This window comes from Armigeres subalbatus, chromosome 2, assembly GCF_024139115.2.
Source record: "Armigeres subalbatus isolate Guangzhou_Male chromosome 2, GZ_Asu_2, whole genome shotgun sequence".
In the NCBI taxonomy this organism is placed as follows: Eukaryota; Metazoa; Arthropoda; class Insecta; order Diptera; family Culicidae; genus Armigeres; species Armigeres subalbatus.
The window spans coordinates 464,961,142-464,975,593 of NC_085140.1; the positions used below are offsets into that span (position 1 = coordinate 464,961,142).

A 14,452-nucleotide genomic window follows, 5' to 3' on the forward strand; every position below is an offset into this window, starting at 1 on the left:
TATTTTCCCATGAACAGGTAATCCAGCGAAGATGGGACATATATGCGATTACAGGTAGTATATCTTTTTTTTTCTTTTAGCAGACATAATTCTCAATTCTACTTACCTAATTAAATTAGCGTCAAACCACTTACTTCCGTTATAGGTCAAAAACACAACATCGACTCAAATTAATATGTATTAGGTTGAAATGACTTTTGCTTGAACGCTTTTTGATCAAATGAATTGATCATTCAATGTGGTTCCATATAAAAAACTTATGATACATAATGCTAAATTCGTAGCCTAGCGACAAGATATGCAAGTATTTCAAAAGCTGCAAAGCAAAACCACGTTGTCTTGAAAATCATCTCGACTTCACTATAGGTAAGGGAGCATCCATAAATTACGTAACGCTTAGAAGGGGGGTTTACCGAAGTATGACAATCGATACAAAAACTTTCAATGATTCATACAAAAAGTGTGACATAGGGGAGGGGGCTTGAAAATGGTCAATTTTTGCGTTACGTAATTAATGGATCCTCCCTAATATCAGAATATACTCTAACGATGCATCATTATTATGGTTCCAGTCCAGTTGAAAATCGAATTTCGAACTCGCGAAAACCGATTTTATTCGCGTTCAACTTATAGCGCATCATTGCGCAACTAGTGCACATTGTTCGCAACCAGATGCGCAGTAATGAAACTTGCGACTAATAGGAGAAAAATTGATTGTCGTGAGTTCAAAAATTCGGTTTTGAGCTGCACACATAATACTTTGTTTTGATTCATAAATTATCATTAATTTAATTGTTCCCTATTGTGTCCTATTGGGTTATTGATAGCATTGCCGAAGATTATACTGAAAATGTTCATGGGATAAATTTTCTGCCCTTCTTGCCCATTAGGAAATTAATTTAATTCTTTTATTTAAGGAAAATTAACAATTTGCAACACTCTGCTGGACCACCTCTAAATCATTTTGTATGAATTCTAAGTTGGTGCTACGCCGACAATAATAAAACATTTCAGAATTTAATTCAAAGCACAACCAGTCAGTTACAATAAATACAACCCAGGCAACAAACGTATAGGCGTAGGAGGCGTAGGAAGTAAAATCATCTGTCGACTGGCTTCAATCATAACATAAATTTAGTGAATATCTTTTTCCATTATGAAATAAATTTTACTTACTTTTTCCAGCGATTCATGGAACACATTCTAAATTCTAATAAGTAAGTCTACATTGGAATAAATTAGCGTTTTGGATATGGCTTAGATATTACTTAATTACTATTTTCTTTTAGATTATTGTGACGTTTTTTCTTGTTTTTGCTTTGACTTACACGGAGAATAAATTATATCTAACATAATTTAATGGGGTGATCGAATATTACGCAACGCAACATAAATTAATAATATTCAGATTTTATTACGAATTTACTCAGAATATTTAAAATGAAATGTTTTTGTTTAAATACTTGTTACACGTGAGCCTGTTGATTTGGCAAAACTAATTTGATTTTTTGTTATGAACTATTCATGCATTCATAATATGTTTCAATTCGGAAAATGATTGATCAAGTTGTTTGACATGAGTTCCGGAGTTTATTATGTACTATCAAGAACTTTAATGGGTGCGAAAGACTTAAATGCTTAAAAACTTAATTTTTGCGTTATATTTGAACAAACCATTAGAACAATAAATCTCAAGCTTTTGGATAGGCTCTTTTGGATTTCCATTCCTTATATTTAATAGCATGCTTATTGTGGTAGTATGGATACAATCAAACAATTCATTTAAAAAAAAAATCGGTGCATATATTTCCTCGACCGTTCGATGGATGTTTTAAAATAGTGGTTAACATTTTACTCCGAAGCCAGATAAAGTTACTCTTTATCATATAATAAATGGCGTAATCTTAATAGGCTATTAGCATGATTATTTTATAATTTTAAAATAATGAATATTAATTAATTTATATATAATACATTTTTATTGTCCTCCTGAAATAGGTTGAAATAGATTTCAAATTGTTGAAATTAGGTGACGACAATGGTATCACTAAATGGAATCAGTTTTTACCTAAGATCCTCAAGTATCTCGATCAACCCTTCAAAGATAATGTATCATCGAATCTGCTAGATTTCATCAAATCATCAGACGCCGATAGAGGTAGTTGCACCCATATTGTACCAATGTTTTAAACTCTAATTGAATATTTTTAAAATGTTATTCTAGATTCGACCATCTCGACTGTTCTTCTTTTGCTGAATAATGTTTTGAAACCAACTAAAGTGACCAAAACATATAAGCCATCAATTCTATCACCGCAGGGAGACATCATCTTTTTTGCGGAATCAGATCATCAAGTGACCCAGAAGATCAACGACTTTAATGCAGCGTACGAGTCACTAGGTCTTAAAACCGTCCCAAAGTTAGTATTCAGAGGCAAAGATATCACGTCGTTGAGTGGCAGATACGAAGTACATTATAAGTCTATTGTATACGTACTTGATACGGCAGAAAGAGCCATCGATGTTCTAGTGAAGCTCAGCTCAATTTTCGGATTGGAATATTCAAAAATTTGTAGACTGGTATGGAATTTCATTTGTTCTTTCATATATGATTTAGCTGTACCAGAACAATATGAATCCATCAACAAGCTCAAGCGATACTTATCGCAATAACAATATGTTCCACTGTATGATTGAAGGCTGCACAGTCACTGCCATGAATGTTTACGTATACTTTGACCATCTAACCATATTACATAAGATCCCAAGGAACTATCGATATGTGTGCACATTCCCACGATGTTCCCAAATACTATCCAATTGGTATGTGTTTAAAAGGCATGTGCTAGGACACGTTGATCGTCAATATCAAACGACTGAAAAACAGAAAACTGTTCGCGAAGACTTATCCGCATCCGCTGATGTTGGAATAACCGCAGGGCAAATTTTTACTACACCAGACGCAACAACTGATCATGTAGAGTTCGCAGAGGATAAAGTACAAATTACATCATATTCAGAAAACATGAGAGATATTGAACAGGCAGCTTTAGAGTTTACGTTAGAGCTCCACAGTGAAACGAATTTGACCCGAAATGATATTCAACACATACAGAGAAAAGTTAAGACATTAAATTGCAACATTGTTGAAAAGATTGAAGGACTATTATCATTTGAAACAAGGGACCCTCAAATTGAATTTGAATTAAACAAATATATACAAAAGCTCCAGAATCCATTTGATCTTATTGAAACGGATTTCAAATTTTCAAATATTTAGAAGAGTTGAATATTTTTCGTTTACCCTTAACAGTTAAAGTACATGGAGAAAAACAACAGACAACTTAGACTTTCCTGAAGACGAAATGAAAAGTAACCTTGTAATGATGGATATAGAATTCCAGCTAAAATCATACTTCAGTACCGCAGATATTCTTAAGCTCACAATTGAAAACACTAATCAGCTCGAGAAGAACAAAGATATAAGTAGCATTGTAAATTGACAGCTATGGAAAACATAACACAGAAATATCCTGATGACATATTATTGCCACTATCATGCTATTCAGATGATTTTGAAATAAATGATCCTCTTAGCGCGCATAACAAACGGCACGTAATTTGTGGTACATACTACAGTTGTCCTACTATTCCTGAACAACATAGCTCCAAACTTAACAACATTTTTGTGGCAGGCATGATGAAGAAAGTGGATATTAGTGAAGTAGGTTTGAACATGTTACTCGGGCACATTGTACATCGCTTCAAAGAGATAGAAGAACGAGGAATCATGTTCGAAACTGATGGAAATCAGGTGAAGGTTAGATTTATACTTGTCCTACTACAGGGTGATAATTTAGGTCTACATCAAATGCTGAATTTTTTGTCATTTAATGCTAATTATTATTGTCGCTTTTGTCGAAGGTCTCGTGAAGAATGCCAAAGTGATGTTGAAGAACATTGTATGTTTCGTAGAACGGTACAAAATTACGAAGAAGATGTAACTCTCCAAAGACCATCAGAAACAGGCCTCAGGGGTGGTACAGTTTTCAATGATTTGCCATCTTTCCATGCAGTTACGAACATAAGTGTAGACCCAATGCATGATTTTTACAGCAATGGGGTTTGTAGCTTTGGTCTCACTGCTGTATTGAATTATTGCATTTATGAAAAACGATTCCTCTCGTTGAGCAAGTTCAATGCGCAAAAAACAATGTTTAGCAGAACTGCGTTAGATTCATCACTTAGGAGAATGGGTGACATTACAGAAACATATTTGTCCAATCAGAAGTGCAAAAGTGTAGTCATCAGAGCAACCGCTAGTGAGATGAAAGCGTTTGTCCACTATTTTCCATTGATAATGGGTCCATTTATTCCTAAGCATGATGAAGTTTGGGAGTTTTGTAAAATTTTGATAAAATTGTCTGATAAAATTCTCTCACCAAGTTTTACTGAAAACGACATACAAGAATTAAATGATCTCTGTAAAATGCACCACATCCAATACCAAAAGTTATTTAATGAATCTCTTAAGCCTAAACAACATTTTGTATGTCACTATGGCTCAGTCATTAATATAAGTGGCAGTGTTAGCAAAATGATGAACTTTCGATACGAGGCAAAGTATAAAGGGTTTAAGGAATATTCACGACTGGTGACATCTCGCCAGAACATTTGTTTTACGCTATGTGTTAAAGTAGCACTTCAATTTAGTAATGACTTGTACAAGAAAACATTTTTCCATCATCCTTCCGAAGCCAAGTTAGCACTTTTCAATTTTGAATCAAAGGAATATTTCAGTAATATTTTACCACCATATCCAGTTAAAATTGAAGAAGTAAAATGTACCGACACTATTAAATTTAAAGGCACTGAATTCAAGGTTGGATCGTACGTTACCGTTACAGAAATACTAAGTGTTTCATTATTTGAAATTATCGATATATGGATAACTAAAACCAACAATCCCTACATAGTAGGACAGTTATGGGAAACAGCTGGGTTTGATGATCATTTCCTAGCATATGAAGTCATTGACAAAACGAAGAACTGTAAAATTTTTAGTATTGTTAACGTCGATGGACCACCATTAAATATTCATAATGTAGTAGATAAAATGCTGTTCCGTAAGAAAACGGATTTTCTTTCAATGAATTTGTAATCAGTATAAGCACAATAAATTGTATGAGTGAGAGTATAAATAAGTATATGTAAATATATTGTACAATAAATAGTTGCAGCTAATAAAGCGTAAGTTTTTTAAAGAAAAATCTATTTAGACAGTGGCCTCATTGCTTTCCTCAACGTTTATTATTCGTCCGCTTTTTAATCAAATATCTTGATTTTGTACAATAAATTAAGACATTTGGTTGAAATGTGGCCGAGTAATAAAAGTCAGGGAAGGGTATGGGGGCGCTGCCTAGATGGTTCTTCCCCATTCTTCCCCGATTCTTCCCATTCTCACATTTGGCTCAGAACTAAAATATATGTTCGTGATACATGAGTATTAATTGATAAAACGCATAAACAATATAATCTGCTTCATAATGATAGTTATAAATATCACACATAAATTTTATTTGCGGTCATATACAAATCAATAATATCTGCACATACAATTTATTTATTCTGGGTCTAATGTTTTCTATGTTTCGCAAACATAATATATATTTGTGAAGGCTAATTGCAAAAAATTATGTGGTTTCCCACATAACAGGTATACGGATAATTTCCTCAGTGTAGGAAAATATTGTAAAATCAACAATCGATTCTTTTTGATTTAATAATAGACCGATTGTTAAAATCAACAATATATATTTGGTTTAATCGTAAGAAACTATGCTGCGTGTAGGAATTGGAAAAAAAACGAAGTTACCACCTTCAGTATATCTTGATTTAATCGAGAAAGGCATCGTCACCGCTAGGTGGATTAATTTGGGTTTTTCTAACATAGAGGAGTTAAGCAGAATCGGATGAAACATTAAAAAAGGAAGCTTTTCAAAGTGACCTGGGGACTTATTGACCGCAGAGCACAGACAAATAATAGTTGACTTGTACAACTAACCTGAGATTTCATCAATAAATTGTCGGTTTCTACCAGTTGCTTCGAGACAGAAACGGCCGTCATGTGGATAAATTCGTTCAAAAGAGAAACGCAACGATCATCTGCAATTATAAGTTCATGTTTTAGTTTTTTAATATGTTTTTCAAATTATGTACGGCTACAAAAAAGCAGCACTCGCTCAAACCATCAATCTTTTTCAACAGTAAAGATTTTGTCAAACCATTGCCGCCGTCTGGGGTCTGCTTATGGGTTACCTTTATAGACCTATATAGACGTATCCAAGTAAAAATAAGAAGAAGACAATCGACAGTGTCAACTTTGACAGATCCTGCAGCACAGCATGTGAAGATAATTTTAATTTTAAATTCTTGACCAAATGTAATTAAAATCTGATTGATGTACGATACTACGGAAAAAGATCTTACATGGGAATAAAGAATTGGTTAACTCTGTGAGATAGTAGTTGGTAGTCCTAACGTATATGCACGACGTCTAAAAATTTATATTTATGTATAAGCATTGCCAAGGATAGCTTATCCGTCTTCATTAGTTTGTAATATCGAAGCAAATTTTGATTATCCTGTAAAATTCGCAATATGGAATGAATATCATTAGCATCTAGTTTTAAGCATACATCAGTTCAGGTCAATCAGATGAAGATTTTCCCGATCTACGACTACTCAGGTGAAGCGCAAAAAAAAAATCTATGGGAACGTCAATGTAAATGTCTAAAAAAACTCAATTCTAATGATTACATATATTCAGTCAACTGAAATCAATTATTCAATATAACAGTCGCGGAACGTTGTGAAATAATTTAGATATTTCTCGCTTTTTTTGGCAAATAACTAAACATTTTGTACCTCCCGATCAGGTAATAAAAATTATATGCATCTAACGACCCCTCACCTATTGGAGCACGTGCTCATTCTTTTTTTCCGTTTTTTCCGTTTTTTTCAACTGAAATGCAAATGCCAAAAAGCACGTGGATAAGACTACCTTAAGGCTGCCTTACACCTCGGGAAAATTTTCCGCAGGATTTTGGACCCCGTGCATTTTAAGGTAGCCTCACACTTCGGGAATTTGGTCCGCGGATTTTTTAATAATGTATTTTTACATATGCGATGTTTTCGGGATTTGGGCACGGAAAATCAAAATCCCGGCCCCCTTTAAAATACACGGGGGCCAAATTCCGGCGGAAAATTTTCCCGAGGTGTAAGGCAGCCTTTAAATGGGGCCGGGATTTTGATTTTCCGTGCCCAAATCCCGAAAACATCGCATATGTAAAAATGCATGGGAAAAAATTTCGCGAACCAAATTCCCGAGGTGTGAGGCTACCTTTAAGGTAGCCTCACACCTTTGTCTTGCTCAAACCAACAGCGAATACTCTAGCGACTACTTTAACGAACACTTGGTGGAACGGCTATCTAACCGACCGTGTCTACCTAGCAAGTAAACGCACAATATGCAATTTCTTTCTGCATGCTGTTGTCTGTTTAACCCTTAAAGGCGCAAGGCGATTTTTTTAGAAATCGTCGGAAATATTTTTAACGTAAATAACCATTGAAATTATTAACATTAAACGTATTTTCGGTTTGTTGTTTTAAAACAACATTGCGCATTTAAGGGTTAACAACCTTTAGCACTCACTTTTGCGCACATTCACACCAATATAAATACAACATAACATAAGAAAAGTTATTCATGAAAAATGATCCGACAGTACACACAAAAAAATCGTTACCAATTCAAAAACTGTAATATGTACTGCAGGAACCAACTAATTGTTGAAACAAGAATTTTTTTTTCTCAGAATGAAATATATTTTTATCACAGACAAACAGACATAACACTCTTCAAAAGTCCATCGTTCACTGATTTACTGGTCAATTCAAATAATTATTAGTTGGCCAATCGATCACTCATGGCGCGCGCATCGTTTTTGCTCGCGTTTGACGTTTGCTCACTACCGCCATCTGGTTCGTGCTTTGCCCAACTAACGGAAATCAACAGATGTCGTAAGTGCTTGAAGGACGATGAATTTTATAAGTAATTGTTCAATGTGTTATGTCTGTTTGTCTGTGTTTTTATGTTCAAATATATTTTTCAATTCAAATCAACAAGATACTTTTTTAAACAACAAAATATGTAAGCTTTCATTTCAAGTTATTATTATTAAATGTTATGTTCAAATTGATTTTTTTTGTGTTTAAATAAATGTTCTGTTTTTAAATATTTTTTCTCATTTTATTTAATGTTACATTGATAATAACCGAATAATAACAGAATATTATATAAATTCTAAACTTTTTCCATATCGCATATCAATCAGATTTTAATTACAGAATTTATTATAAGCAATTAAGGCTGTGAACCATTCCACCGATTCGTTTAACTTTTAGTTAAAATTTGACACTTCGATGGTTATTTTCCTATCGTGGTTAAAATTTTACTCCTAAGCCGACCCATTTGAGTTTTGACAGATTGATAGTTATTCGGAACGAAATGGATTTGGCGCCAATTTTCTCGCGAACAAAGTTTAACTATCGAACTGTCAAATCTAACCATGCTCTGTAGCAGGGTTATTTTTAACCACGGCGAAATAACCATCGAACTGTCAAATTTTAACTAAAAGTTAAACGAATCGGTGGAATGGTTCACAGCCTAAGTAGAAATCAAAGTTAACACCGTCGTTTGTCTTCTACTTATTTTTACTTGGATTCGTCTGCACGGAGAAACTCAATATACAGAGAAACATATGTACTTTTAATGCTATCTCTTTCTCCCTGCAGACAAATGTATCCATTTTTTGATGTTCGGCGGCATAACTCATTAATAGGTTATGCCGCCGAACTTCAAAAAATGAGTAAATTTTTCTGCAGAGAGAAAGAGATAGTACAAAAAAGAAGAAGGAACCGAAAGATGATATTTGAAAAAAAAATGCACCAGGAAGCATACACTGACGAAAATCCAATCATATCCGTTATGTGTGGCACACATAAATTTTGACTATAGCATTTCCCACATAAACACACACACAACCCTCATGGAAACACGCACATAACCCTCATTAACTGATAACCTTTATGTGGATTCTCCTATAGCGAGTGGTTACACAGAGAAAAAAAAAGTTGGGTTTCCAACATTTTCTAATTTTAATTTAAGAGTATGGAAAATATTATATTTTTTAGTGATAAAACATTTTAGTCAAATACTGAATTGATTGATTTGAAAGTTGTTATTTCCACAATTTTCAATTGTTATTTCCACAGTGAAATATTTCAAAACAAGATTGGTAAATCAATCAAACTGATTCATATATGTCGTATTTCTTTATTTTTATTTATAAATTGAAAAAGGAAGAATAAAGAAAAAAACATTCCTCACAGTTTGCACCAAAGGCCGAGTAAGTTTAATTTGCGGGGTTTTTAGTTTGATTTTAATGGAGATTTATGTTTTTTTCAGACGATTGCATGAAAGGAGACACACTGATAACTGTTTACCCTTGCGTGTGCCACACATAGGACAGCCACCTCTTTCGCTACATCGGTCTTCAGAATCCAACTGGGTCAATGAATGCTCTAAATTATGCTTACGCAGAAATTATAGGCATTCAAATATTTGCATAATGTCTGACAGTCAAGCAGCTTTGAATGCTTTAAAATCAGCAATATGCAACTCTAAACTCGTTTGGAAATGTGTTCAGTCACTCCAAACTTTTGGTAGTCGTCATAAAGTGAACCTGTATTGGGTTCCTGGTCATTGTGGCATTGAAGGCAATGAACAAGCTGATATGCTGGCCAGACTTGGTTCATCTCGACAATTCATAGGTCCCGAACCATTTTGTGGTGTATCTGCGTGTTCTCTTCGAATGGAACTCAAATCTTGGGAACATTCTAAAATAGAGGTACATCTGGAAAAACACCTTGATCGCGAGGCAGTCTAAACGTTTCATCACACCAAACGTATTTATCACTCGCAAAATTTTAGATCTTTCAAAAAAAGATCTTAACACATACACACACTACTAGAAATCCACACATATTTATTGGCAGAAATCCATAGATTTAACTTATGATGTATATCAGTGCACACATAACCATTCTCCACGCGACCTACTAATAATATATATATCCAGATAAACTTTATGTGTGGTCTCGAATTAGCAATTATTTAATTTATGTGTGGTTCTATATCGATTACCGTGGATAATCAAAATTCGGACACACTCAAACTTCGGACGCTTCAATTCGTATGGGAAATTTTCTGAAATATTTCATCGAAATGTTTCGTCGAGCTGGATAGGAAAGACTAATAGTTTTCGCTTTTTTAGTATAATTACATTTTCATAAGACATGTTGAAACAATGCGACGAAATGATTAAAAGACAGTCTGTACTGTGCAGTGAAAATTGTTTTCAATTATTCTTCCCGATACTGTGTAATCAGGTGTCCGAAGTTTGAATATTTTTGTCCGAAATATGAATTCAACCCCGTTGGTGTCCGAGGTTTGAATCGAACAGAAGCCGGAAATCATCATGAATTGCAAACATTCTTCGCAAAATCTTGCACATGTTAAATACGTAGTTCAAAGATGAATACTGTACTTAGTAATTGCAATGGTGATTTAAACGGTGTGATTTAAAATGTGGATAAACTGGATGATCAGAAAGTGCTTAAGCGTCCGAAGTTTGAGTTTGCACGGTATATTAGGGTGGAGCTATTGCAAAAAATTATAACGGTGACACATATATCTTATATACACTGAGAAAAATTATATAGTAGAAACTACCATTTTAAGGGTAATATTGAGAACAGTACCGACGTTTTTCAACCGAAGTGCCAATCGTCTTAAAATTACTAAAATGTGGTCTATCTTACGATAAAATTAGTATATTCAACCGCCTCCATGGCTATTCTTACTGAAAATATAGTAAAATTGCGTGGTAAAATCAACTATTTTGTTTGAGTCTATGCTAAATAACAATTTTTATGGTAAAATTGAAAACAATATCAATCAGATTTACTACATTTATGGTAAAATTAAGCGATTTGTCCCTTCGGTTGAAAAACGTCGGTATTGTTCTTAATTTTACCACAAAATTGTAATTTCTACTACAAAGTTTTTTTCAGTGTAGATATTTTTGGCAGTGCAGGCCTTATAACAGGCCATTGCCCGCATGGAAGGATATCTAAAAGAGAACAGGAATCTACCTGACTAAGATGCAAACCACATTAGTCAAGATTCATTTTCATCTTAGGCTCGAACCAACTCTCCTTTAAGCCTTTTTATGTGTGTGTGTGTTTACCCATACACCAAAACTCTGCTGTGAACCGAAGCGGTTCTGTCAAAAATTTTCTCATTACCTTCTACGTAGTCTGCGGCGTAAGCGCTGCGCGCATGATCTGCATCACCATTTTATTTAATTCGTTTTCGCCAGTGAATGTTAAATTAAATGTGCATTGCCGTCTGATTAAATAATTAACAAAGGAAATAAAACACCCCAGGTAACCAAAATAGTTTTGTTTGAATATTTTTTGTAAAATCTTAATTAACTATTATGAATTCTCTTTCATTTTCTAATGGCACAGGAAGTATGAAATTGCCGAGCTGCGGAGCCATCTTCGAATCCATGCTGATCCGAACTTTTGACGACTTTAACGTACGTCCACACAACACCGTATTTGTTTAGGACTTTCAGGAGAACTATCTGGTCCAACATGTTTGTAAGTGGGACGTATTCCGGTTGCATCAAATAGTAGATGGAGAAGAACTAAGTTCGCTTCAGTGATGAAGAATGAGGAGGAACCTTTTGAAGGGATCGTCCGTACAGAACACATGTGGACTGTGTAGCCAGAATTTTTCCCGGATAAAAATCATGGATCACGCTAAAGATCATCAAAAATTGGAAGAACTCTTTGCCTGTCGACAATGCTCACGAGGGCTTCCCAGCACAGCTTGTCCACCATATGTAAATACGCCGGAATTAGGTAGCTATGAAGTTTCACTTCCTTCTGTCCCAAGCAGATAAACAAATAACGGATTCGTTTTTTTTTTCAGACCATGTGACCGTTCATTCATCCAGTCAAATTTAGTCATATAAGCCAGATAACAGACAAATACGATAAACAAAACAAGTAAACCAAATAATACTAACAAAATAAATAAGACAAACAAGACACATAATTAAGTTTTCCTCGGTGTTTGCCCTATTAATCTTACTTATGTGTCTTGTTTGTCTCATTTATTTTGTTCGTCTTATTTGGTTTACTTATAAGGTATTTTAAAGTATGAAACGAACATTTAATTAGAATTTATTATTGCAAATTTTGCGCCGTGTTCGACTCCCATGCAAAAAATATTGTCCCACCAAAATATGTTCCCACCAGTTTCTCCATATATGGATGACGTCTCCACTGCAAGAAAGAGCTTTTTAGGGTGTGTGAAAGGGTGCAAGAATGATGTTTTGGATTGTGCTTTCGCTAATTTCTATACAATTAGACGTGTGAGCATTTGTTTTGGTACTTCGATAAATTTGCACGATAGTCTATTCTTCGGTGAGAAAAGAAATATTTAAAAGCATTAAATAAAAAGAAAAAATGGTTCGAATTGCTTCTAAAAATAATAAACATCCGAAAAATAAATAAAAATGAAAAGAAGAAGAATCAAGGTACCCATATCTCCGTCATATCTAGCAAAAATCTAGAAGAATGGTAGCCATGTCTAGTCCATGATATCTCTGCGTTATCTAAGAGAATCTATCTTTCAAATTGCTATCGGCTCAAACGCTCGCTCGAAATTTGTTCTAGACATCTCCGCGATATCTCTGAGACAAAAGTTGAGTCTCCTAGATATTTTTCTTCGATGTCTAGAACCTGTCACACCTCAAATCCGCCTCAAATGCAACAACCGTTTAAACCGGTGTCTACCTTGAGTTTTAGACGAGCAAACCGTTTGAACCGAAAGGATCTTCTAGATAAAGTAGAGATATCTCTTAGACATGAGAACCACAATTCTTCTAGACTTTTGCTAGATATGGTTTAGATATTGGTACCTAATGATTCTTCTTCTTTTTTGTTGCTTTTTATGCTTTCTTTTGTACAGTGAAAACATGGAATTATTTAAAATATTAATTAGTGAATGTTTCTTTTTATTTATTGTTTTTCATAATATTCAACAATATAAAATATTCATTTACTGTTTTCAGGCATTTATCTAGCGTATATCGAGCTCAGCTCTTAAGAATTATTCATAAAGCATCCTCCAAAATTCATAGAAGTTTCCTGACGGTAGAGGAAGAAAATGGATTGCTCATTGAACTCAAGGATTCCTTAATGAATTCCGGAACAAATTCTAACCGTTATCTGCGGAAATTTCTTCGGGAATACTGCTGGTTTTCCTTCTGGAACACTTCAGAGATTTTTTCGTAAATCCTGTGAGGATTCCTTCAGGAGTTTTTCACTTTTTAACTGTGGACACTGTGGGGATTCCTTCGGAAGTCCTGCTGGGAATATTTCTGGAATCCTGCAATGATTCTTTCGAGAATTCTGCAAACATTCCTTCGGGAATCCTTCGTGGATTTCTTTGAGAATCCTGGGGGGATTACTCTGTGAATTTTGTGGCAATTCTTTCGAGACTCCTGCGGAAGTTTCTTCTGGAATCCTGCTGGTTTTCGGAATCCAGTGAGGATTCCTTCACAAGTTCTATCAGATATACTGCGGTGATTCCTTCGGCAATGTGCTGGGATTCCTGTGATGATTCCATCGAGAATTCTGCGGGGACTACTTTGGGAATTCTGTGACGATTCCTTCGGAAATCCTGTGGAGATTCCTTCGGGAATCCTGCGGGGACTGTATCGGGAAAACTGATGGGATTTCTTCGGAACTTCTGCGGGATTTTTTCGGGAGTCCTGCTGGGATGACTGTGGACACTGCGGGGATTTCCTCGGCAATCCTGCACAGCGCACTACGGAGATTGAAAAATGGCGTCGAGAAAAAACCGCGAGGGAAGTTATTTTGACAGCGCTATAACCGTTTTTGCCGTTTCGGTTTAGCTCGTCGAATTTATTCCATAGTTGAGGGGATCGACGAAGGGTGTGCTTTCGGCTAGCGGTTTGAAAATGGTGATTATGCTCAAATGTGCAATGGGTAGAATGAAACCCGTGACACATTCATGGGTTGGTGTCTTAATGAGGTAGATTCCTGTGAGATGCTCGATTCCTTTCCATGTGGGCGGTTTAAATTTGAGGTAGAAACGGTTGTTGCATTTGAGGCATATTTGAGGTGTGACAGGTGCTAGAAATCGAACATAAATATCTAGGAGACTTATTTTTTTGTCTCAGCGATATCGCGGTAGATTTCTAGAAGATCTTTCCGAGTGGGTGCCCGA

General features: G+C 35.1%; 2 long non-coding RNA genes across 2 annotated transcripts; both read left to right on the forward strand.

The window, feature by feature from the left end:
• Nucleotides 1-567: 567 nt before the first annotated feature.
• Nucleotides 568-3,187, forward strand: LOC134218384 (uncharacterized). Its single transcript, XR_009981342.1, has 3 exons — nt 568-1,217; nt 1,999-2,158; nt 2,225-3,187. It is a non-coding gene; the product is annotated as an uncharacterized LOC134218384 (long non-coding RNA).
• Nucleotides 3,188-11,423: 8,236 nt separating this feature from the next.
• Nucleotides 11,424-12,618, forward strand: LOC134218385 (uncharacterized). The gene is made up of 3 exons (XR_009981343.1): nt 11,424-11,571; nt 11,656-12,054; nt 12,125-12,618. It is a non-coding gene; the product is annotated as an uncharacterized LOC134218385 (long non-coding RNA).
• Nucleotides 12,619-14,452: the final 1,834 nt, after the last annotated feature.